The sequence below is a fragment of the Salminus brasiliensis genome, chromosome 3 (assembly GCF_030463535.1).
Source record: "Salminus brasiliensis chromosome 3, fSalBra1.hap2, whole genome shotgun sequence".
Classification (NCBI taxonomy): Eukaryota; Metazoa; Chordata; class Actinopteri; order Characiformes; family Bryconidae; genus Salminus; species Salminus brasiliensis.
The window spans coordinates 23,090,404-23,115,992 of NC_132880.1; the positions used below are offsets into that span (position 1 = coordinate 23,090,404).

The 25,589-nt window shown below is 40.4% G+C and overlaps 15 non-coding genes across 15 annotated transcripts; all 15 read right to left on the reverse strand.

Moving 5' to 3' along the window:
* Positions 1-745: 745 nt before the first annotated feature.
* On the reverse strand, positions 746-816 carry trnag-gcc (transfer RNA glycine (anticodon GCC)). Its single transcript has one exon. It is a non-coding gene; the product is annotated as a tRNA-Gly (tRNA).
* A 734-nt stretch (positions 817-1,550) lies between these two features.
* On the reverse strand, positions 1,551-1,621 carry trnag-gcc (transfer RNA glycine (anticodon GCC)). The gene has a single exon. It is a non-coding gene; the product is annotated as a tRNA-Gly (tRNA).
* A 1,521-nt stretch (positions 1,622-3,142) lies between these two features.
* trnag-gcc (transfer RNA glycine (anticodon GCC)) lies at positions 3,143-3,213 on the reverse strand. The gene has a single exon. It is a non-coding gene; the product is annotated as a tRNA-Gly (tRNA).
* A 1,147-nt stretch (positions 3,214-4,360) lies between these two features.
* Positions 4,361-4,431, reverse strand: trnag-gcc (transfer RNA glycine (anticodon GCC)). The gene has a single exon. It is a non-coding gene; the product is annotated as a tRNA-Gly (tRNA).
* A 2,329-nt stretch (positions 4,432-6,760) lies between these two features.
* On the reverse strand, positions 6,761-6,831 carry trnag-gcc (transfer RNA glycine (anticodon GCC)). The gene has a single exon. It is a non-coding gene; the product is annotated as a tRNA-Gly (tRNA).
* A 1,549-nt stretch (positions 6,832-8,380) lies between these two features.
* On the reverse strand, positions 8,381-8,451 carry trnag-gcc (transfer RNA glycine (anticodon GCC)). The gene has a single exon. It is a non-coding gene; the product is annotated as a tRNA-Gly (tRNA).
* Positions 8,452-9,998: 1,547 nt separating this feature from the next.
* trnag-gcc (transfer RNA glycine (anticodon GCC)) lies at positions 9,999-10,069 on the reverse strand. Its single transcript has one exon. It is a non-coding gene; the product is annotated as a tRNA-Gly (tRNA).
* A 3,700-nt stretch (positions 10,070-13,769) lies between these two features.
* trnag-gcc (transfer RNA glycine (anticodon GCC)) lies at positions 13,770-13,840 on the reverse strand. The gene has a single exon. It is a non-coding gene; the product is annotated as a tRNA-Gly (tRNA).
* A 1,140-nt stretch (positions 13,841-14,980) lies between these two features.
* On the reverse strand, positions 14,981-15,051 carry trnag-gcc (transfer RNA glycine (anticodon GCC)). The gene has a single exon. It is a non-coding gene; the product is annotated as a tRNA-Gly (tRNA).
* Positions 15,052-17,778: 2,727 nt separating this feature from the next.
* On the reverse strand, positions 17,779-17,849 carry trnag-gcc (transfer RNA glycine (anticodon GCC)). The gene has a single exon. It is a non-coding gene; the product is annotated as a tRNA-Gly (tRNA).
* Positions 17,850-18,583: 734 nt separating this feature from the next.
* trnag-gcc (transfer RNA glycine (anticodon GCC)) lies at positions 18,584-18,654 on the reverse strand. Its single transcript has one exon. It is a non-coding gene; the product is annotated as a tRNA-Gly (tRNA).
* Positions 18,655-20,175: 1,521 nt separating this feature from the next.
* Positions 20,176-20,246, reverse strand: trnag-gcc (transfer RNA glycine (anticodon GCC)). The gene has a single exon. It is a non-coding gene; the product is annotated as a tRNA-Gly (tRNA).
* A 1,147-nt stretch (positions 20,247-21,393) lies between these two features.
* trnag-gcc (transfer RNA glycine (anticodon GCC)) lies at positions 21,394-21,464 on the reverse strand. The gene has a single exon. It is a non-coding gene; the product is annotated as a tRNA-Gly (tRNA).
* A 1,927-nt stretch (positions 21,465-23,391) lies between these two features.
* On the reverse strand, positions 23,392-23,462 carry trnag-gcc (transfer RNA glycine (anticodon GCC)). Its single transcript has one exon. It is a non-coding gene; the product is annotated as a tRNA-Gly (tRNA).
* Positions 23,463-25,011: 1,549 nt separating this feature from the next.
* Positions 25,012-25,082, reverse strand: trnag-gcc (transfer RNA glycine (anticodon GCC)). Its single transcript has one exon. It is a non-coding gene; the product is annotated as a tRNA-Gly (tRNA).
* Positions 25,083-25,589: the final 507 nt, after the last annotated feature.

Genomic DNA, 25,589 nt, shown 5'->3' on the forward strand with positions numbered 1-25,589 from the left:
AACCACCAATGCTTACATGAAAGACTCTTTTAAATGTAGTCTACTGAGCAGAACCTTTCTGCTCTCCCACAAGCCAGTCGAAAAAACTACCACTGACCTAACATTGCTTTCCTGACTATGCTTAAGAAATGTTCTGCATTAATGCTTTCATGAACATACTTCAGGAATGTTTCGCACTGAAAACACAAACATTTTTATTGACACAAAAACAGCTAAGAGTGTTCAGGCTGAGGGAAGATTTCAAAAAACTGTTTTATACTAGAAGACCTTCCAATGGTCTGACAAAATAAGAATGTAAGAAAAATAGCCTATGATGTAGAACATTTTAAAAGCTGGCAACTGCTGCATTGGCCGAGAATCAGACCCGGGTCGCCCGCGTGGCAGGCGAGAATTCTACCACTGAACCACCAATGCTTACATGAACGAATCTTTTAAATGTAGTCTACTGAGCAGAACTTTTCTGCTCTCCCACAAGCCAGTCAAAAAAACTACCACTGACCTAACATTGCTTTCCTGACTATGCTTAAGAAATGTTCTGCATTAATGCTTTAATGAACATACTTCAGGAATGTTTCGCACTGAAAACACAAACATTTTTATTGACACAAAAACAGCTAAGAGTGTTCAGGCTGAGGGAAGATTTCACAAAACTGTTTTATACTAGAAGACCTTCCAATGGTCTGACAAAATAAGAATGTAAGAAAAATAGCCTATGATGTAGAACATTTTAAAAGCTGGCAACCAGTGCATTGGCCGGGAATCGGACCCGGGTCTCCCGCGTGGCAGGCGAGAATTCTACCACTGAACCACCAATGCTTACATGAAAGACTCTTTTAAATGTAGTCTACTGAGCAGAACCTTTCTGCTCTCCCACAAGCCAGTCGAAAAAAATACCACTGACCTAACATTGCTTTCCTGACTATGCTTAAGAAATGTTCTGCATTAATGCTTTCATGAACATACTTCAGGAATGTTTCGCACTGAAAACACAAACATTTTTATTGACACAAAAACAGCTAAGAGTGTTCAGGCTGAGGGAAGATTTCAAAAAACTGTTTTATACTAGAAGACCTTCCAATGGTCTGACAAAATAAGAATGTAAGAAAAATAGCCTATGATGTAGAACATTTTAAAAGCTGGCAACCAGTGCATTGGCTGGGAATCGGACCCGGGTCTCCCGCGTGGCAGGCAAGAATTCTACCACTGAACCACCAATGCTTACATGATAGACTCTTTTAAATGTAGTCTACTGAGCAGAACCTTTCTGCTCTCCCACAAGCCAGTCGAAAAAACTACCACTGACCTAACATTGCTTTCCTGACTATGCTTAAGAAATGTTCTGCATTAATGCTTTAATGAACATACTTCAGGAATGTTTCGCACTGAAAACACAACATTTTTTTCCTGACACACAATAAGCTAAGAGTGTTCAGGCTGAGGGAAGATTTCACAAAACTGTTTTATATTAGAAGACCTTCCAACGGTCTGACAAAATAAGAATGTAAGAAAAATAGCCTATGATGTAGAACATTTTAAAAGCTGGCAACTGCTGCATTGGCCGGGAATCGGACCCGGGTCTCCCGCGTGGCAGGCGAGAATTCTACCACTGAACCACCAATGCTTACATGAAAGACTCTTTTAAATGTAGTCTACTGAGCAGAACCTTTCTGCTCTCCCACAAGCCAGTCGAAAAAACTACCACTGACCTAACATTGCTTTCCTGACTATGCTTAAGAAATGTTCTGCATTAATGCTTTAATGAACATACTTCAGGAATGTTTCGCACTGAAAACACAAACATTTTTATTGACACAAAAACAGCTAAGAGTGTTCAGGCTGAGGGAAGATTTCACAAAACTGTTTTATACTAGAAGACTTTCCAATGGTCTGACAAAATAAGAATGTAAGAAAAATAGCCTATGATGTAGAACATTTTAAAAGCTGGCAACTGCTGCATTGGCCGGGAATCGGACCCGGGTCTCCCGCGTGGCAGGCGAGAATTCTACCACTGAACCACTAATGCTTACATGAAAGACTCTTTTAAATGTAGTCTACTGAGCAGAACCTTTCTGCTCTCCCACAAGCCAGTCGAAAAAAACTACCACTGACCTAACATTGCTTTCCTGACTATGCTTAAGAAATGTTCTGCATTAATGCTTTCATGAACATACTTCAGGAATGTTTTGCACTGAAAACACAAACATTTTTATTGACACAAAAACAGCTAAGAGTGTTCAGGCTGAGGGAAGATTTCACAAAACTGTTTTATATTAGAAGACCTTCCAACGGTCTGACAAAATAAGAATGTAAGAAAAATAGCCTATGATGTAGAACATTTTAAAAGCTGGCAACTGCTGAATTGGCCGGGAATCGGACCCAGGTCTCCCGCATGGAAGGCAAGAATTCTACCACTGAACCACCAATGCTTACGTGCAAGTCACATTTGAAATGTAGTATACTGCTCTCCAAAAACCTTTCTGCTCTCCCACAAGCCAGTCGAAAAAACTTCCACTGACCTAACATTGCTTTCCTGACTATGCTTAAGAAATGTTCTGCATTAATGCTTTAATGAACATACTTCAGGAATGTTTCGCACTGAAAACACAAACATTTTTATTGACACAAAAACAGCTAAGAGTGTTCAGGCTGAGGGAAGATTTCACAAAACTGTTTTATACTAGAAGACCTTCCAATGGTCTGACAAAATAAGAATGTAAGAAAAATAGCCTATGATGTAGAACATTTTAAAAGCTGGCAACTGCTGCATTGGCCGGGAATCGGACCCGGGTCAGTCGAAAAAACCACCAATGCTTACATGAAAGACTCTTTTAAATGTAGTCTACTGAGCAGAACCTTTCTGCTCTCCCACAAGCCAGTCGAAAAAACTACCACTGACCTAACATTGCTTTCCTGACTATGCTTAAGAAATGTTCTGCATTAATGCTTTCATGAACATACTTCAGGAATGTTTCGCACTGAAAACACAAACATTTTTATTGACACAAAAACAGCTAAGAGTGTTCAGGCTGAGGGAAGATTTCAAAAAACTGTTTTATACTAGAAGACCTTCCAATGGTCTGACAAAATAAGAATGTAAGAAAAATAGCCTATGATGTAGAACATTTTAAAAGCTGGCAACCAGTGCATTGGCCGGGAATCGGACCCGGGTCTCCCGCGTGGCAGGCGAGAATTCTACCACTGAACCACCAATGCTTACATGAAAGACTCTTTTAAATGTAGTCTACTGAGCAGAACCTTTCTGCTCTCCCACAAGCCAGTCGAAAAAACTACCACTGACCTAACATTGCTTTCCTGACTATGCTTAAGAAATGTTCTGCATTAATGCTTTCATGAACATACTTCAGGAATGTTTCGCACTGAAAACACAAACATTTTTATTGACACAAAAACAGTTAAGAGTGTTCAGGCTGAGGGAAGATTTCACAAAACTGTTTTATACTAGAAGACCTTCCAATGGTCTGACAAAATAAGAATGTAAGAAAAATAGCCTATGATTTAGAACATTTTAAAAGCTGGCAACTGCTGCATTGGCCAGGAACAGAACCCGGGTCTCCCGCGTGGCAGGCCAGAATTCTACCACTGAACCACCAATGCTTACATGCAAGTCACATTTGAAATGTAGTATACTGCTCTCCAAAAACCTTTCTGCTCTCCCACAAGCCAGTCGAAAAAACTTCCACTGACCTAACATTGCTTTCCTGACTATGCTTAAGAAATGTTCTGCATTAATGCTTTAATGAACATACTTCAGGAATGTTTCGCACTGAAAACACAACATTTTTTTCCTGACACTCAATAAGCTAATAGTGTTCAGGCTGAGGGAAGATTTCACAAAACTGTTTTATATTAGAAGACCTTCCAACGGTCTGACAAAATAAGAATGTAAGAAAAATAGCCTATGATGTAGAACATTTTAAAAGCTGGCAACTGCTGCATTGGCCGGGAATCGGACCCGGGTCTCCCGCGTGGCAGGTGAGAATTCTACCACTGAACCACCAATGCTTACAGGCAAGTCACATTTGAAATGTAGTATACTGCTCTCCAAAAACCTTTCTGCTCTCCCACAAGCCAGTCGAAAAAACTTCCACTGACCTAACATTGCTTTCCTGACTATGCTTAAGAAATGTTCTGCATTAATGCTTTAATGAACATACTTCAGGAATGTTTCGCACTGAAAACACAACATTTTTTTCCTGACACACAATAAGCTAAGAGTGTTCAGGCTGAGGGAAGATTTCACAAAACTGTTTTATATTAGAAGACCTTCCAACGGTCTGACAAAATAAGAATGTAAGAAAAATAGCCTATGATGTAGAACATTTTAAAAGCTGGCAACTGCTGCATTGGCCGGGAATCGGACCCGGGTCTCCCGCGTGGCAGGCGAGAATTCTACCACTGAACCACCAATGCTTACATGAAAGACTCTTTTAAATGTAGTCTACTGAGCAGAACCTTTCTGCTCTCCCACAAGCCAGTCGAAAAAACTACCACTGACCTAACATTGCTTTCCTGACTATGCTTAAGAAATGTTATGCATTAATGCTTTAATGAACATACTTCAGGAATGTTTCGCACTGAAAACACAAACATTTTTATTGACACAAAAACAGCTAAGAGTGTTCAGGCTGAGGGAAGATTTCACAAAACTATTTTATACTAGAAGACCTTCCAATGGTCTGACAAAATAAGAATGTAAGAAAAATAGCCTATGATGTAGAACATTTTAAAAGCTGGCAACTGCTGCATCGGCCGGGAATCGGACCCGGGTCTCCCGCGTGGCAGGCAAGAATTCTACCACTGAACCACCAATGCTTACATGAAAGACTCTTTTAAATGTAGTCTACTGAGCAGAACCTTTCTGCTCTCCCACAAGCCAGTCGAAAAAACTACCACTGACCTAACATTGCTTTCCTGACTATGCTTAAGAAATGTTCTGCATTAATGCTTTCATGAACATACTTCAGGAATGTTTTGCACTGAAAACACAAACATTTTTATTGACACACAAACAGCTAAGAGTGTTCAGGCTGAGGGAAGATTTCACAAAACTGTTTTACATTAGAAGACCTTCCAACGGTCTGACAAAATAAGAATGTAAGAAAAATAGCCTATGATGTAGAACATTTTAAAAGCTGCCAACTGCTGCATTGGCCGGGAATCGGACCCAGGTCTCCCGCATGGAAGGCAAGAATTCTACCACTGAACCACCAATGCTTACATGCAAGTCACATTTGAAATGTAGTATACTGCTCTCCAAAAACCTTTCTGCTCTCCCACAAGCCAGTCGAAAAAACTTCCACTGACCTAACATTGCTTTCCTGACTATGCTTAAGAAATGTTCTGCATTAATGCTTTAATGAACATACTTCAGGAATGTTTCGCACTGAAAACACAAACATTTTTATTGACACAAAAACAGCTAAGAGTGTTCAGGCTGAGGGAAGATTTCACAAAACTATTTTATACTAGAAGACCTTCCAATGGTCTGACAAAATAAGAATGTAAGAAAAATAGCCTATGATGTAGAACATTTTAAAAGCTGGCAACTGCTGCATTGGCCGGGAATCGGACCCAGGTCTCCCGCGTGGCAGGCAAGAATTCTACCACTGAACCACCAATGCTTACATGAAAGACTCTTTTAAATGTAGTCTACTGAGCAGAACCTTTCTGCTCTCCCACAAGCCAGTCGAAAAAACTACCACTGACCTAACATTGCTTTCCTGACTATGCTTAAGAAATGTTCTGCATTAATGCTTTCATGAACATACTTCAGGAATGTTTTGCACTGAAAACACAAACATTTTTATTGACACAAAAACAGCTAAGAGTGTTCAGGCTGAGGGAAGATTTCACAAAACTGTTTTACATTAGAAGACCTTCCAACGGTCTGACAAAATAAGAATGTAAGAAAAATAGCCTATGATGTAGAACATTTTAAAAGCTGGCAACTGCTGCATTGGCCGGGAATCGGACCCAGGTCTCCCGCATGGAAGGCAAGAATTCTACCACTGAACCACCAATGCTTACATGCAAGTCACATTTGAAATGTAGTATACTGCTCTCCAAAAACCTTTCTGCTCTCCCACAAGCCAGTCGAAAAAACTTCCACTGACCTAACATTGCTTTCCTGACTATGCTTAAGAAATGTTCTGCATTAATGCTTTAATGAACATACTTCAGGAATGTTTCGCACTGAAAACACAAACATTTTTATTGACACAAAAACAGCTAAGAGTGTTCAGGCTGAGGGAAGATTTCACAAAACTGTTTTATACTAGAAGACCTTCCAATGGTCTGACAAAATAAGAATGTAAGAAAAATAGCCTATGATGTAGAACATTTTAAAAGCTGGCAACTGCTGCATTGGCCGGGAATCGGACCCGGGTCAGTCGAAAAAACCACCAATGCTTACATGAAAGACTCTTTTAAATGTAGTCTACTGAGCAGAACCTTTCTGCTCTCCCACAAGCCAGTCGAAAAAACTACCACTGACCTAACATTGCTTTCCTGACTATGCTTAAGAAATGTTCTGCATTAATGCTTTCATGAACATACTTCAGGAATGTTTCGCACTGAAAACACAAACATTTTTATTGACACAAAAACAGCTAAGAGTGTTCAGGCTGAGGGAAGATTTCAAAAAACTGTTTTATACTAGAAGACCTTCCAATGGTCTGACAAAATAAGAATGTAAGAAAAATAGCCTATGATGTAGAACATTTTAAAAGCTGGCAACCAGTGCATTGGCCGGGAATCGGACCCGGGTCTCCCGCGTGGCAGGCGAGAATTCTACCACTGAACCACCAATGCTTACCTGAAAGACTCTTTTAAATGTAGTCTACTGAGCAGAACCTTTCTGCTCTCCCACAAGCCAGTCGAAAAAACTACCACTGACCTAACATTGCTTTCCTGACTATGCTTAAGAAATGTTCTGCATTAATGCTTTAATGAACATACTTCAGGAATGTTTCGCACTGAAAACACAAACATTTTTATTGACACAAAAACAGTTAAGAGTGTTCAGGCTGAGGGAAGATTTCACAAAACTGTTTTATACTAGAAGACCTTCCAATGGTCTGACAAAATAAGAATGTAAGAAGAATAGCCTATGATGTAGAACATTTTATAAGCTGGCAACCAGTGCATTGGCCAGGAATCAGACCCAGGTCTCCCGCGTGGCAGGTTAGAATTCTAACACTGAACCACCAATGCTTACTAGCAAGTCAAATTTGAAATGTAGTATACTGCTCTCCAAAAACCTTTCTGCTCTTCCACAAGCCAGTCGAAAAAACTTCCACTGACCTAACATTGCTTTCCTGACTATGCTTAAGAAATGTTCTGCATTAATGCTTTAATGAACATACTTCAGGAATGTTTCGCACTGAAAGCACAAACTTTTTTTATTGACACACAATAAGCTAATAGTGTTCAGGCTGAGGGAAGATTTCAGAAAACTGTTTTATATTAGAAGACCTTCCAACGGTCTGACAAAATAAGAATGTAAGAAAAATAGCCTATGATGTAGAACATTTTAAAAGCTGGCAACTGCTGCATTGGCCGGGAATCGGACCCGGGTCTCCCGCGTGGCAGGCCAGAATTCTACCACTGAACCACCAATGCTTACATGAAAGACTCTTTTAAATGTAGTCTACTGAGCAGAACCTTTCTGCTCTCCCACAAGCCAGTCGAAAAAACTACCACTGACCTAACATTGCTTTCCTGACTATGCTTAAAAAATGTTCTGCATTAATGCTTTCATAAACATACTTCAGGAATGTTTCGCACTGAAAACACAAACATTTTTATTGACACAAAAACAGCTAAGAGTGTTCAGGCTGAGGGAAGATTTCAAAAAACTGTTTTATACTAGAAGACCTTCCAATGGTCTGACAAAATAAGAATGTAAGAAAAATAGCCTATGATTTAGAACATTTTAAAACCTGGCAACTGCTGCATTGGCCAGGAACAGAACCCGGGTCTCCCGCGTGGCAGGCCAGAATTCTACCACTGAACCACCAATGCTTACATGCAAGTCACATTTGAAATGTAGTATACTGCTCTCCAAAAACCTTTCTGCTCTCCCACAAGCCAGTCGAAAAAACTTCCACTGACCTAACATTGCTTTCCTGACTATGCTTAAGAAATGTTCTGCATTAATGCTTTAATGAACATACTTCAGGAATGTTTCGCACTGAAAACACAACATTTTTTTCCTGACACTCAATAAGCTAATAGTGTTCAGGCTGAGGGAAGATTTCACAAAACTGTTTTATATTAGAAGACCTTCCAACGGTCTGACAAAATAAGAATGTAAGAAAAATAGCCTATGATGTAGAACATTTTAAAAGCTGGCAACTGCTGCATTGGCCGGGAATCGGACCCGGGTCTCCCGCGTGGCAGGCGAGAATTCTACCACTGAACCACCAATGCTTACATGCAAGTCACATTTGAAATGTAGTATACTGCTCTCCAAAAACCTTTCTGCTCTCCCACAAGCCAGTCAAAAAAACTTCCACTGACCTAACATTGCTTTCCTGACTATGCTTAAGAAATGTTCTACATTAATGCTTTAATGAACATACTTCAGGAATGTTTCGCACTGAAAACACAAACATTTTTATTGACACAAAAACAGCTAAGAGTGTTCAGGCTGAGGGAAGATTTCACAAAACTGTTTTATACTAGAAGACCTTCCAATGGTCTGACAAAATAAGAATGTAAGAAAAATAGCCTATGATGTAGAACATTTTAAAAGCTGGCAACTGCTGCATTGGCTGGGAATAGGACCCGGGTCTCCCGCGTGGCAGGCAAGAATTCTACCACTGAACCACCAATGCTTACATGAAAGACTCTTTTAAATGTAGTCTACTGAGCAGAACCTTTCTGCTCTCCCACAAGCCAGTCGAAAAAACTACCACTGACCTAACATTGCTTTCCTGACTATGCTTAAGAAATGTTCTGCATTAATGCTTTCATGAACATACTTCAGGAATGCTTCGCACTGAAAACACAAACATTTTTATTGACACAAAAACAGCTAAGAGTGTTCAGGCTGAGGGAAGATTTCACAAAACTGTTTTATACTAGAAGACCTTCCAATGGTCTGACAAAATAAGAATGTAAGAAAAATAGCCTATGATGTAGAACATTTTAAAAGCTGGCAACTGCTGCATTGGCCGGGAATCGGACCCAGGTCTCCCGCGTGGCAGGCGAGAATTCTACCACTGAACCACCAATGCTTACATGCACGTCACATTTGAAATGTAGTCTACTGCTCTCCAAAAACCTTTCTGCTCTCCCACAAGCCAGTCGAAAAAACTTCCACTGACCTAACATTGCTTTCCTGACTATGCTTAAGAAATGTTCTGCATTAATGCTTTAATGAACATACTTCAGGAATGTTTCGCACTGAAAACACAAACATTTTTATTGACACAAAAACAGCTAAGAGTGTTCAGGCTGAAAGAAGATTTCACAAAACTGTTTTATACTAGAAGACCTTCCAATGGTCTGACAAAATAAGAATGTAAGAAAAATAGCCTATGATGTAGAACATTTTAAAAGCTGGCAACTGCTGCATTGGCCGGGAATCAGACCCGGGTCGCCCGCGTGGCAGGCGAGAATTCTACCACTGAACCACCAATGCTTACATGAACGAATCTTTTAAATGTAGTCTACTGAGCAGAACCTTTCTGCTCTCCCACAAGCCAGTCGAAAAAACTACCACTGACCTAACATTGCTTTCCTGACTATGCTTAAGAAATGTTCTGCATTAATGCTTTAATGAACATACTTCAGGAATGTTTCGCACTGAAAACACAAACATTTTTATTGACACAAAAACAGCTAAGAGTGTTCAGGCTGAGGGAAGATTTCACAAAACTGTTTTATACTAGAAGACCTTCCAATGGTCTGACAAAATAAGAATGTAAGAAAAATAGCCTATGATGTAGAACATTTTAAAAGCTGGCAACCAGTGCATTGGCCGGGAATCGGACCCGGGTCTCCCGCGTGGCAGGCGAGAATTCTACCACTGAACCACCAATGCTTACATGAAAGACTCTTTTAAATGTAGTCTACTGAGCAGAACCTTTCTGCTCTCCCACAAGCCAGTCGAAAAAACTACCACTGACCTAACATTGCTTTCCTGACTATGCTTAAGAAATGTTCTGCATTAATGCTTTCATGAACATACTTCAGGAATGTTTCGCACTGAAAACACAAACATTTTTATTGACACAAAAACAGCTAAGAGTGTTCAGGCTGAGGGAAGATTTCAAAAAACTGTTTTATACTAGAAGACCTTCCAATGGTCTGACAAAATAAGAATGTAAGAAAAATAGCCTATGATGTAGAACATTTTAAAAGCTGGCAACCAGTGCATTGGCCGGGAATCGGACCCGGGTCTCCCGCGTGGCAGGCAAGAATTCTACCACTGAACCACCAACGCTTACATGAAAGACTCTTTTAAATGTAGTCTACTGAGCAGAACCTTTCTGCTCTCCCACAAGCCAGTCGAAAAAACTACCACTGACCTAACATTGCTTTCCTGACTATGCTTAAGAAATGTTCTGCATTAATGCTTTAATGAACATACTTCAGGAATGTTTCGCACTGAAAACACAAAATTTTTTTCCTGACACACAATAAGCTAAGAGTGTTCAGGCTGAGGGAAGATTTCACAAAACTGTTTTATATTAGAAGACCTTCCAACGGTCTGACAAAATAAGAATGTAAGAAAAATAGCCTATGATGTAGAACATTTTAAAAGCTGGCAACTGCTGAATTGGCCGGGAATCGGACCCAGGTCTCCCGCATGGAAGGCAAGAATTCTACCACTGAACCACCAATGCTTACATGCAAGTCACATTTGAAATGTAGTATACTGCTCTCCAAAAACCTTTCTGCTCTCCCACAAGCCAGTCGAAAAAACTTCCACTGACCTAACATTGCTTTCCTGACTATGCTTAAGAAATGTTCTGCATTAATGCTTTAATGAACATACTTCAGGAATGTTTCGCACTGAAAGCACAAACTTTTTTTATTGACACACAATAAGCTAATAGTGTTTAGGCTGAGGGAAGATTTCACAAAACTGTTTTATATTAGAAGACCTTCCAACGGTCTGACAAAATAAGAATGTAAGAAAAATAGCCTATGATGTAGAACATTTTAAAAGCTGGCAACTGCTGCATTGGCCGGGAATCGGACCCTGGTCTCCCGCGTGGCAGGCCAGAATTCTACCACTGAACCACCAATGCTTACATGCAAATCACATTTGAAATGTAGTATACTGCTCTCCAAAAACCTTTCTGCTCTCCCACAAGCCAGTCGAAAAAACTTCCACTGACCTAATATTGCTTTCCTGACTATGCTTAAGAAATGTTCTGCATTAATGCTTTAATGAACATACTTCAGGAATGTTTCGCACTGAAAACACAAACATTTTTATTGACACAAAAACAGCTAAGAGTGTTCAGGCTGAGGGAAGATTTCAAAAAACTGTTTTATACTAGAAGACCTTCCAATGGTCTGACAAAATAAGAATGTAAGAAAAATAGCCTATGATGTAGAACATTTTAAAAGCTGGCAACCAGTGCATTGGCCAGGAATCGGACCCGGGTCTCCCGCGTGGCAGGCTAGAATTCTACCACTGAACCACCAATGCTTACTTGCAAGTCAAATTTGAAATGTAGTATACTGCTCTCCAAAAACCTTTCTGCTCTCCCACAAGCCAGTCGAAAAAACTACCACTGACCTAACATTGCTTTCCTGACTATGCTTAAGAAATGTTATGCATTTATGCTTTAATGAACATACTTCAGGAATGTTTCGCACTGAAAACACAAACATTTTTATTGACACAAAAACAGCTAAGAGTGTTCAGGCTGAGGGAAGATTTCACAAAACTGTTTTATACTAGAAGACCTTCCAATGGTCTGACAAAATAAGATAAGATAAGATAAGATAAGATAAGATAATCCTTTATTAGTCCCGCAGTGGGGAAATTTACAGTGTAGCAGCAGAAAGGGATAGCAGGACACTCAGTTACAAAAAATTTGGATAAATAATTTACACTATATACACAATATATATACACAATATAAATAAGAATTAAAAAAAAAAAAGCAATAAACAATAAACAATATTATTTACAGTAAAAGACTCTTAATTGCACATGGGGATGGGATATTGCACATAGTATTCCCTGAACATGAACATGTGTGTGTAGTTAAGTGTGTGTGTATGTGGTCCGTTGGGAGCAGTGTTTGTTGTGCAGTCTGACGGCAGCAGGAAGGAAGGACCTGCAATACCGCTCCTTCACACACTTGGGGTGAAGCAGTCTGTCGCTAAAGGAGCTGCCCAGTGCTGCCAGAGTCTCATGCATGGGGTGGGAGCTGTTCTTCCGCATGGATGCCAGCTTGGCTGTCATCCTCCTGTCTCCCACCACCTGCACTGGGTCTAAGAAGCACCCCAGGACAGAGCCGGCCCTCTTTATGAGTTTGTCCAGTCTCTTCTTATCTGCCGTCGAGATGCTACTACCCCAGCAGACCACTCCATAAAAGATGGCAGATGCCACCACTGTGTCGAAGAACGTCCTCAGAAGTGCTCCCTGCACTCCAAAGGACCTCAATCTCCTCAGCAGGTAGAGTCTGCTCTGGCCTTTCTTATAGAGAGCAGCAGTGTTGACTGACCAGTCCAGTTTGTTGTTCAGATGAACACCCAGGTATTTATAAGAGTCCACACTCTCGATGTTCATACCCCGGATGTTCACTGATGGAGGGGGGTGTCTGCACCTGCGGAAATCCACTACCAGTTCTTTGGTTTTTCCAGCGTTTATCTGCAGATGGTTCTGCAGACACCAGTCCACAAAGTCCTGAATAAGTTCTCTGTACTCGCTGTCCTCCTCATTGGATATGAGGCCGACGATCGCTGAGTCATCAGAGAACTTCTGGAGGTGACAGGTTGGTGAGCTGTACATGAAGTCAGCAGTGTACAGGATGAAGAGGAACGGTGCCAAGACCGTTCCTTGAGGGGCTCCTGTGCTGCTGACCACCAAGTCAGAGACACAGTCCCGTGCCCTCACATACTGTGGTCGGTTGGTGAGGTAGTCCAGTATCCAGTTTGACAGGTGACTGTCCACTCCACAATGTCCCAACTTGTCCTTTAGGAGGCCTGGCTGTATGGTGTTAAAAGCACTGGAGAAATCGAAGAAGGTGATCCTCACAGTGCTGCCGGGCTTCTCCAGGTGAGAAAGAGCTCTGTGTAGAAGATAAGAATGTAAGAAAAATAGCCTATGATGTAGAACATTTTAAAAGCTGGCAACTGCTGGCAACTGCTGCATTGGCCGGGAATCGGACCCTGGTCTCCCGCGTGGCAGGCAAGAATTCTACCACTGAACCACCAACGCTTACATGCAAGTCACATTTGAAATGTAGTCTACTGCTCTCCAAAAACCTTTCTGCTCTCCCACAAGCCAGTCGAAAAAACTTCCACTGACCTAACATTGCTTTCCTGACTATGCTTAAGAAATGTTCTGCATTAATGCTTTAATGAACATACTTCAGGAATGTTTCGCACTGAAAACACAAACTTTTTTTATTGACACACAATAAGCTAATAGTGTTCAGGCTGAGGGAAGATTTCACAGAACTGTTTTATATTAGAAGACCTTCCAACGGTCTGACAAAATAAGAATGTAAGAAAAATAGCCTATGATGTAGAACATTTTAAAAGCTGGCAACTGCTGCATTGGCCGGGAATCGGACCCGGGTCTCCCGCGTGGCAGGCGAGAATTCTACCACTGAACCACCAATGCTCACATGAAAGACTCTTTTAAATGTAGTCTACTGAGCAGAACCTTTCTGCTCTCCCACAAGCCAGTCGAAAAAACTACCACTGACCTAACATTGCTTTCCTGACTATGCTTAAGAAATGTTCTGCATTAATGCTTTCATGAACATACTTCAGGAATGTTTCGCACTGAAAACACAAACATTTTTATTGACACAAAAACAGCTAAGAGTGTTCAGGCTGAGGGAAGATTTCACAAAACTGTTTTATACTAGAAGACCTTCCAATGGTCTGACAAAATAAGAATGTAAGAAAAATAGCCTATGATGTAGAACATTTTAAAAGCTGGCAACTGCTGCATTGGCCGGGAATCGGACCCGGGTCTCCCACGTGGCAGGCAAGAATTCTACCACTGAACCACCAATGCTTACATGCAAGTCACATTTGAAATGCAGTCTACTGCTCTCCAAAAACCTTTCTGCTCTCCCACAAGCCAGTCGAAAAAACTTCCACTGACCTAACATTGCTTTCCTGACTATGCTTAAGAAATGTTCTGCATTAATGCTTTAATGAACATACTTCAGGAATGTTTCGCACTGAAAACACAAACATTTTTATTGACACAAAAACAGCTAAGAGTGTTCAGGCTGAAAGAAGATTTCACAAAACTGTTTTATACTAGAAGACCTTCCAATGGTCTGACAAAATAAGAATGTAAGAAAAATAGCCTATGATGTAGAACATTTTAAAAGCTGGCAACTGCTGCATTGGCCGGGAATCAGACCCTGGTCGCCCGCGTGGCAGGCGAGAATTCTACCACTGAACCACCAATGCTTACATGAACGAATCTTTTAAATGTAGTCTACTGAGCAGAACCTTTCTGCTCTCCCACAAGCCAGTCGAAAAAACTACCACTGACCTAACATTGCTTTCCTGACTATGCTTAAGAAATGTTCTGCATTAATGCTTTAATGAACATACTTCAGGAATGTTTCGCACTGAAAACACAAACATTTTTATTGACACAAAAACAGCTAAGAGTGTTCAGGCTGAGGGAAGATTTCACAAAACTGTTTTATACTAGAAGACCTTCCAATGGTCTGACAAAATAAGAATGTAAGAAAAATAGCCTATGATGTAGAACATTTTAAAAGCTGGCAACCAGTGCATTGGCCGGGAATCGGACCCGGGTCTCCCGCGTGGCAGGCGAGAATTCTACCACTGAACCACCAATGCTTACATGAAAGACTCTTTTAAATGTAGTCTACTGAGCAGAACCTTTCTGCTCTCCCACAAGCCAGTCGAAAAAACTACCACTGACCTAACATTGCTTTCCTGACTATGCTTAAGAAATGTTCTGCATTAATGCTTTCATGAACATACTTCAGGAATGTTTCGCACTGAAAACACAAACATTTTTATTGACACAAAAACAGCTAAGAGTGTTCAGGCTGAGGGAAGATTTCAAAAAACTGTTTTATACTAGAAGACCTTCCAATGGTCTGACAAAATAAGAATGTAAGGAAAATAGCCTATGATGTAGAACATTTTAAAAGCTGGCAACCAGTGCATTGGCCGGGAATCGGACCCGGGTCTCCGGCGTGGCAGGCAAGAATTCTACCACTGAACCACCAATGCTTACATGAAAGACTCTTTTAAATGTAGTCTACTGAGCAGAACCTTTCTGCTCTCCCACAAGCCAGTCGAAAAAACTACCACTGACCTAACATTGCTTTCCTGACTATGCTTAAGAAATGTTCTGCATTAATGCTTTAATGAACATACTTCAGGAATGTTTCGCACTGAAAACACAAAATTTTTTTCCTGACACACAATAAGCTAAGAGTGTTCAGGCTGAGGGAAGATTTCACAAAACTGTTTTATATTAGAAGACCTTCCAACGGTCTGACAAAATAAGAATGTAAGAAAAATAGCCTATGATGTAGAACATTTTAAAAGCTGGCAACTGCTGCATTGGCCGGGAATCGGACCCTGGTCTCCCGCGTGGCAGGCGAGAATTCTACCACTGAACCACCAATGCTTACATGAAAGACTCTTTTAAATGTAGTCTACTGAGCAGAACCTTTCTGCTCTCCCACAAGCCAGTCGAAAAAACTACCACTGACCTAACATTGCTTTCCTGACTATGCTTAAGAAATGTTATGCATTAATGCTTTAATGAACATACTTCAGGAATGTTTCGCACTGAAAACACAAACATTTTTATTGACACAAAAACAGCTAAGAGTGTTCAGGCTGAGGGAAGATTTCACAAAACTGTTTTATACTAGAAGACCTTCCAATGGTCTGACAAAATAAGAATGTAAGAAAAATAGCCTATGATGTAGAACATTTTAAAAGCTGGCAACTGCTGCATTGGCCGGGAATCAGACCCGGGTCTCCCGCGTGGCAGGCGAGAATTCTACCACTGAACCACTAATGCTCACATGAAAGACTCTTTTAAATGTAGTCTACTGAGCAGAACCTTTCTGCTCTCCCACAAGCCAGTCGAAAAAACTACCACTGACCTAACATTGCTTTCCTGACTATGCTTAAGAAATGTTCTGCATTAATGCTTTCATGAACATACTTCAGGAATGTTTTGCACTGAAAACACAAACATTTTTATTGACACAAAAACAGCTAAGAGTGTTCAGGCTGAGGGAAGATTTCACAAAACTGTTTTATATTAGAAGACCTTCCAACGGTCTGACAAAATAAGAATGTAAGAAAAATAGCCTATGATGTAGAACATTTTAAAAGCTGGCAACTGCTGAATTGGCCGGGAATCGGACCCAGGTCTCCCGCATGGAAGGCAAGAATTCTACCACTGAACCACCAATGCTTACATGCAAGTCACATTTGAAATGTAGTATACTGCTCTCCAAAAACCTTTCTGCTCTCCCACAAGCCAGTCGAAAAAACTTCCACTGACCTAACATTGCTTTCCTGACTATGCTTAAGAAATGTTCTGCATTAATGCTTTAATGAACATACTTCAGGAATGTTTCGCACTGAAAACACAAACATTTTTATTGACACAAAAACAGCTAAGAGTGTTCAGGCTGAGGGAAGATTTCACAAAACTGTTTTATACTAGAAGACCTTCCAATGGTCTGACAAAATAAGAATGTAAGAAAAATAGCCTATGATGTAGAACATTTTAAAAGCTGGCAACTGCTGCATTGGCCGGGAATCGGACCCGGGTCAGTCGAAAAAACCACCAATGCTTACATGAAAGACTCTTTTAAATGTAGTCTACTGAGCAGAACCTTTCTGCTCTCCCACAAGCCAGTCGAAAAAACTACCACTGACCTAACATTGCTTTCCTGACTATGCTTAAGAAATGTTCTGCATTAATGCTTTCATGAACATACTTCAGGAATGTTTCGCACTGAAAACACAAACATTTTTATTGACACAAAAACAGCTAAGAGTGTTCAGGCTGAGGGAAGATTTCAAAAAACTGTTTTATACTAGAAGACCTTCCAATGGTCTGACAAAATAAGAATGTAAGAAAAATAGCCTATGATGTAGAACATTTTAAAAGCTGGCAACTGCTGCATTGGCCGAGAATCAGACCCGGGTCGCCCGCGTGGCAGGCGAGAATTCTACCACTGAACCACCAATGCTTACATGAACGAATCTTTTAAATGTAGTCTACTGAGCAGAACTTTTCTGCTCTCCCACAAGCCAGTCAAAAAAACTACCACTGACCTAACATTGCTTTCCTGACTATGCTTAAGAAATGTTCTGCATTAATGCTTTAATGAACATACTTCAGGAATGTTTCGCACTGAAAACACAAACATTTTTATTGACACAAAAACAGCTAAGAGTGTTCAGGCTGAGGGAAGATTTCACAAAACTGTTTTATACTAGAAGACCTTCCAATGGTCTGACAAAATAAGAATGTAAGAAAAATAGCCTATGATGTAGAACATTTTAAAAGCTGGCAACCAGTGCATTGGCCGGGAATCGGACCCGGGTCTCCCGCGTGGCAGGCGAGAATTCTACCACTGAACCACCAATGCTTACATGAAAGACTCTTTTAAATGTAGTCTACTGAGCAGAACCTTTCTGCTCTCCCACAAGCCAGTCGAAAAAAATACCACTGACCTAACATTGCTTTCCTGACTATGCTTAAGAAATGTTCTGCATTAATGCTTTCATGAACATACTTCAGGAATGTTTCGCACTGAAAACACAAACATTTTTATTGACACAAAAACAGCTAAGAGTGTTCAGGCTGAGGGAAGATTTCAAAAAACTGTTTTATACTAGAAGACCTTCCAATGGTCTGACAAAATAAGAATGTAAGAAAAATAGCCTATGATGTAGAACATTTTAAAAGCTGGCAACCAGTGCATTGGCTGGGAATCGGACCCGGGTCTCCCGCGTGGCAGGCAAGAATTCTACCACTGAACCACCAATGCTTACATGATAGACTCTTTTAAATGTAGTCTACTGAGCAGAACCTTTCTGCTCTCCCACAAGCCAGTCGAAAAAACTACCACTGACCTAACATTGCTTTCCTGACTATGCTTAAGAAATGTTCTGCATTAATGCTTTCATGAACATACTTCAGGAATGTTTCGCACTGAAAACACAACATTTTTTTCCTGACACACAATAAGCTAAGAGTGTTCAGGCTGAGGGAAGATTTCACAAAACTGTTTTATATTAGAAGACCTTCCAACGGTCTGACAAAATAAGAATGTAAGAAAAATAGCCTATGATGTAGAACATTTTAAAAGCTGGCAACTGCTGCATTGGCCGGGAATCGGACCCGGGTCTCCCGCGTGGCAGGCGAGAATTCTACCACTGAACCACCAATGCTTACATGAAAGACTCTTTTAAATGTAGTCTACTGAGCAGAACCTTTCTGCTCTCCCACAAGCCAGTCGAAAAAACTACCACTGACCTAACATTGCTTTCCTGACTATGCTTAAGAAATGTTCTGCATTAATGCTTTAATGAACATACTTCAGGAATGTTTCGCACTGAAAACACAAACATTTTTATTGACACAAAAACAGCTAAGAGTGTTCAGGCTGAGGGAAGATTTCACAAAACTGTTTTATACTAGAAGACTTTCCAATGGTCTGACAAAATAAGAATGTAAGAAAAATAGCCTATGATGTAGAACATTTTAAAAGCTGGCAACTGCTGCATTGGCCGGGAATCGGACCCGGGTCTCCCGCGTGGCAGGCGAGAATTCTACCACTGAACCACTAATGCTTACATGAAAGACGCTTTTAAATGTAGTCTACTGAGCAGAACCTTTCTGCTCTCCCACAAGCCAGTCGAAAAAAACTACCACTGACCTAACATTGCTTTCCTGACTATGCTTAAGAAATGTTCTGCATTAATGCTTTCATGAACATACTTCAGGAATGTTTTGCACTGAAAACACAAACATTTTTATTGACACAAAAACAGCTAAGAGTGTTCAGGCTGAGGGAAGATTTCACAAAACTGTTTTATATTAGAAGACCTTCCAACGGTCTGACAAAATAAGAATGTAAGAAAAATAGCCTATGATGTAGAACATTTTAAAAGCTGGCAACTGCTGAATTGGCCGGGAATCGGACCCAGGTCTCCCGCATGGAAGGCAAGAATTCTACCACTGAACCACCAATGCTTACATGCAAGTCACATTTGAAATGTAGTATACTGCTCTCCAAAAACCTTTCTGCTCTCCCACAAGCCAGTCGAAAAAACTTCCACTGACCTAACATTGCTTTCCTGACTATGCTTAAGAAATGTTCTGCATTAATGCTTTAATGAACATACTTCAGGAATGTTTCGCACTGAAAACACAAACATTTTTATTGACACAAAAACAGCTAAGAGTGTTCAGGCTGAGGGAAGATTTCACAAAACTGTTTTATACTAGAAGACCTTCCAATGGTCTGACAAAATAAGAATGTAAGAAAAATAGCCTATGATGTAGAACATTTTAAAAGCTGGCAACTGCTGCATTGGCCGGGAATCGGACCCGGGTCAGTCGAAAAAACCACCAATGCTTACATGAAAGACTCTTTTAAATGTAGTCTACTGAGCAGAACCTTTCTGCTCTCCCACAAGCCAGTCGAAAAAACTACCACTGACCTAACATTGCTTTCCTGACTATGCTTAAGAAATGTTCTGCATTAATGCTTTCATGAACATACTTCAGGAATGTTTCGCACTGAAAACACAAACATTTTTATTGACACAAAAACAGCTAAGAGTGTTCAGGCTGAGGGAAGATTTCAAAAAACTGTTTTATACTAGACGACCTTCCAATGGTCTGACAAAATAAGAATGTAAGAAAAATAGCCTATGATGTAGAACATTTTAAAAGCTGGCAACCAGTGCATTGGCCGGGAATCGGACCCGGGTCTCCCGCGTGGCAGGCGAGAATTCTACCACTGAACCACCAATGCTTACATGAAAGACTCTTTTAAATGTAGTCTACTGAGCAGAACCTTTCTGCTCTCCCACAAGCCAGTCGAAAAAACTACCACTGACCTAACATTGCTTTCCTGACTATGCTTAAGAAATGTTCTGCATTAATGCTTTCATGAACATACTTCAGGAATGTTTCGCACTGAAAACACAAACATTTTTATTGACACAAAAACAGTTAAGAGTGTTCAGGCTGAGGGAAGATTTCACAAAACTGTTTTATACTAGAAGACCTTCCAATGGTCTGACAAAATAAGAATGTAAGAAAAATAGCCTATGATTTAGAACATTTTAAAAGCTGGCAACTGCTGCATTGGCCAGGAACAGAACCCGGGTCTCCCGCGTGGCAGGCCAGAATTCTACCACTGAACCACCAATGCTTACATGCAAGTCACATTTGAAATGTAGTATACTGCTCTCCAAAAACCTTTCTGCTCTCCCACAAGCCAGTCGAAAAAACTTCCACTGACCTAACATTGCTTTCCTGACTATGCTTAAGAAATGTTCTGCATTAATGCTTTAATGAACATACTTCAGGAATGTTTCGCACTGAAAACACAACATTTTTTTCCTGACACTCAATAAGCTAATAGTGTTCAGGCTGAGGGAAGATTTCACAAAACTGTTTTATATTAGAAGACCTTCCAACGGTCTGACAAAATAAGAATGTAAGAAAAATAGCCTATGATGTAGAACATTTTAAAAGCTGGCAACTGCTGCATTGGCCGGGAATCGGACCCGGGTCTCCCGCGTGGCAGGTGAGAATTCTACCACTGAACCACCAATGCTTACAGGCAAGTCACATTTGAAATGTAGTATACTGCTCTCCAAAAACCTTTCTGCTCTCCCACAAGCCAGTCGAAAAAACTTCCACTGACCTAACATTGCTTTCCTGACTATGCTTAAGAAATGTTCTGCATTAATGCTTTAATGAACATACTTCAGGAATGTTTCGCACTGAAAACACAACATTTTTTTCCTGACACACAATAAGCTAAGAGTGTTCAGGCTGAGGGAAGATTTCACAAAACTGTTTTATATTAGAAGACCTTCCAACGGTCTGACAAAATAAGAATGTAAGAAAAATAGCCTATGATGTAGAACATTTTAAAAGCTGGCAACTGCTGCATTGGCCGGGAATCGGACCCGGGTCTCCCGCGTGGCAGGCGAGAATTCTACCACTGAACCACCAATGCTTACATGAAAGACTCTTTTAAATGTAGTCTACTGAGCAGAACCTTTCTGCTCTCCCACAAGCCAGTCGAAAAAACTACCACTGACCTAACATTGCTTTCCTGACTATGCTTAAGAAATGTTCTGCATTAATGCTTTCATGAACATACTTCAGGAATGTTTTGCACTGAAAACACAAACATTTTTATTGACACAAAAACAGCTAAGAGTGTTCAGGCTGAGGGAAGATTTCACAAAACTGTTTTACATTAGAAGACCTTCCAACGGTCTGACAAAATAAGAATGTAAGAAAAATAGCCTATGATGTAGAACATTTTAAAAGCTGGCAACTGCTGCATTGGCCGGGAATCGGACCCAGGTCTCCCGCATGGAAGGCAAGAATTCTACCACTGAACCACCAATGCTTACATGCAAGTCACATTTGAAATGTAGTATACTGCTCTCCAAAAACCTTTCTGCTCTCCCACAAGCCAGTCGAAAAAACTTCCACTGACCTAACATTGCTTTCCTGACTATGCTTAAGAAATGTTCTGCATTAATGCTTTAATGAACATACTTCAGGAATGTTTCGCACTGAAAACACAAACATTTTTATTGACACAAAAACAGCTAAGAGTGTTCAGGCTGAGGGAAGATTTCACAAAACTATTTTATACTAGAAGACCTTCCAATGGTCTGACAAAATAAGAATGTAAGAAAAATAGCCTATGATGTAGAACATTTTAAAAGCTGGCAACTGCTGCATTGGCCGGGAATCGGACCCGGGTCTCCCGCGTGGCAGGCAAGAATTCTACCACTGAACCACCAATGCTTACATGAAAGACTCTTTTAAATGTAGTCTACTGAGCAGAACCTTTCTGCTCTCCCACAAGCCAGTCGAAAAAACTACCACTGACCTAACATTGCTTTCCTGACTATGCTTAAGAAATGTTCTGCATTAATGCTTTCATGAACATACTTCAGGAATGTTTTGCACTGAAAACACAAACATTTTTATTGACACAAAAACAGCTAAGAGTGTTCAGGCTGAGGGAAGATTTCACAAAACTGTTTTACATTAGAAGACCTTCCAACGGTCTGACAAAATAAGAATGTAAGAAAAATAGCCTATGATGTAGAACATTTTAAAAGCTGGCAACTGCTGCATTGGCCGGGAATCGGACCCAGGTCTCCCGCATGGAAGGCAAGAATTCTACCACTGAACCACCAATGCTTACATGCAAGTCACATTTGAAATGTAGTATACTGCTCTCCAAAAACCTTTCTGCTCTCCCACAAGCCAGTCGAAAAAACTTCCACTGACCTAACATTGCTTTCCTGACTATGCTTAAGAAATGTTCTGCATTAATGCTTTAATGAACATACTTCAGGAATGTTTCGCACTGAAAACACAAACATTTTTATTGACACAAAAACAGCTAAGAGTGTTCAGGCTGAGGGAAGATTTCACAAAACTGTTTTATACTAGAAGACCTTCCAATGGTCTGACAAAATAAGAATGTAAGAAAAATAGCCTATGATGTAGAACATTTTAAAAGCTGGCAACTGCTGCATTGGCCGGGAATCGGACCCGGGTCAGTCGAAAAAACCACCAATGCTTACATGAAAGACTCTTTTAAATGTAGTCTACTGAGCAGAACCTTTCTGCTCTCCCACAAGCCAGTCGAAAAAACTACCACTGACCTAACATTGCTTTCCTGACTATGCTTAAGAAATGTTCTGCATTAATGCTTTCATGAACATACTTCAGGAATGTTTCGCACTGAAAACACAAACATTTTTATTGACACAAAAACAGCTAAGAGTGTTCAGGCTGAGGGAAGATTTCAAAAAACTGTTTTATACTAGAAGACCTTCCAATGGTCTGACAAAATAAGAATGTAAGAAAAATAGCCTATGATGTAGAACATTTTAAAAGCTGGCAACCAGTGCATTGGCCGGGAATCGGACCCGGGTCTCCCGCGTGGCAGGCGAGAATTCTACCACTGAACCACCAATGCTTACCTGAAAGACTCTTTTAAATGTAGTCTACTGAGCAGAACCTTTCTGCTCTCCCACAAGCCAGTCGAAAAAACTACCACTGACCTAACATTGCTTTCCTGACTATGCTTAAGAAATGTTCTGCATTAATGCTTTAATGAACATACTTCAGGAATGTTTCGCACTGAAAACACAAACATTTTTATTGACACAAAAACAGTTAAGAGTGTTCAGGCTGAGGGAAGATTTCACAAAACTGTTTTATACTAGAAGACCTTCCAATGGTCTGACAAAATAAGAATGTAAGAAGAATAGCCTATGATGTAGAACATTTTATAAGCTGGCAACCAGTGCATTGGCCAGGAATCAGACCCAGGTCTCCCGCGTGGCAGGTTAGAATTCTAACACTGAACCACCAATGCTTACTAGCAAGTCAAATTTGAAATGTAGTATACTGCTCTCCAAAAACCTTTCTGCTCTTCCACAAGCCAGTCGAAGAAACTTCCACTGACCTAACATTGCTTTCCTGACTATGCTTAAGAAATGTTCTGCATTAATGCTTTAATGAACATACTTCAGGAATGTTTCGCACTGAAAGCACAAACTTTTTTTATTGACACACAATAAGCTAATAGTGTTCAGGCTGAGGGAAGATTTCAGAAAACTGTTTTATATTAGAAGACCTTCCAACGGTCTGACAAAATAAGAATGTAAGAAAAATAGCCTATGATGTAGAACATTTTAAAAGCTGGCAACTGCTGCATTGGCCGGGAATCGGACCCGGGTCTCCCGCGTGGCAGGCCAGAATTCTACCACTGAACCACCAATGCTTACATGAAAGACTCTTTTAAATGTAGTCTACTGAGCAGAACCTTTCTGCTCTCCCACAAGCCAGTCGAAAAAACTACCACTGACCTAACATTGCTTTCCTGACTATGCTTAAAAAATGTTCTGCATTAATGCTTTCATAAACATACTTCAGGAATGTTTCGCACTGAAAACACAAACATTTTTATTGACACAAAAACAGCTAAGAGTGTTCAGGCTGAGGGAAGATTTCAAAAAACTGTTTTATACTAGAAGACCTTCCAATGGTCTGACAAAATAAGAATGTAAGAAAAATAGCCTATGATTTAGAACATTTTAAAACCTGGCAACTGCTGCATTGGCCAGGAACAGAACCCGGGTCTCCCGCGTGGCAGGCCAGAATTCTACCACTGAACCACCAATGCTTACATGCAAGTCACATTTGAAATGTAGTATACTGCTCTCCAAAAACCTTTCTGCTCTCCCACAAGCCAGTCGAAAAAACTTCCACTGACCTAACATTGCTTTCCTGACTATGCTTAAGAAATGTTCTGCATTAATGCTTTAATGAACATACTTCAGGAATGTTTCGCACTGAAAACACAACATTTTTTTCCTGACACTCAATAAGCTAATAGTGTTCAGGCTGAGGGAAGATTTCACAAAACTGTTTTATATTAGAAGACCTTCCAACGGTCTGACAAAATAAGAATGTAAGAAAAATAGCCTATGATGTAGAACATTTTAAAAGCTGGCAACTGCTGCATTGGCCGGGAATCGGACCCGGGTCTCCCGCGTGGCAGGCGAGAATTCTACCACTGAACCACCAATGCTTACATGCAAGTCACATTTGAAATGTAGTATACTGCTCTCCAAAAACCTTTCTGCTCTCCCACAAGCCAGTCAAAAAAACTTCCACTGACCTAACATTGCTTTCCTGACTATGCTTAAGAAATGTTCTACATTAATGCTTTAATGAACATACTTCAGGAATGTTTCGCACTGAAAACACAAACATTTTTATTGACACAAAAACAGCTAAGAGTGTTCAGGCTGAGGGAAGATTTCACAAAACTGTTTTATACTAGAAGACCTTCCAATGGTCTGACAAAATAAGAATGTAAGAAAAATAGCCTATGATGTAGAACATTTTAAAAGCTGGCAACTGCTGCATTGGCTGGGAATAGGACCCGGGTCTCCCGCGTGGCAGGCAAGAATTCTACCACTGAACCACCAATGCTTACATGAAAGGCTCTTTTAAATGTAGTCTACTGAGCAGAACCTTTCTGCTCTCCCACAAGCCAGTCGAAAAAACTACCACTGACCTAACATTGCTTTCC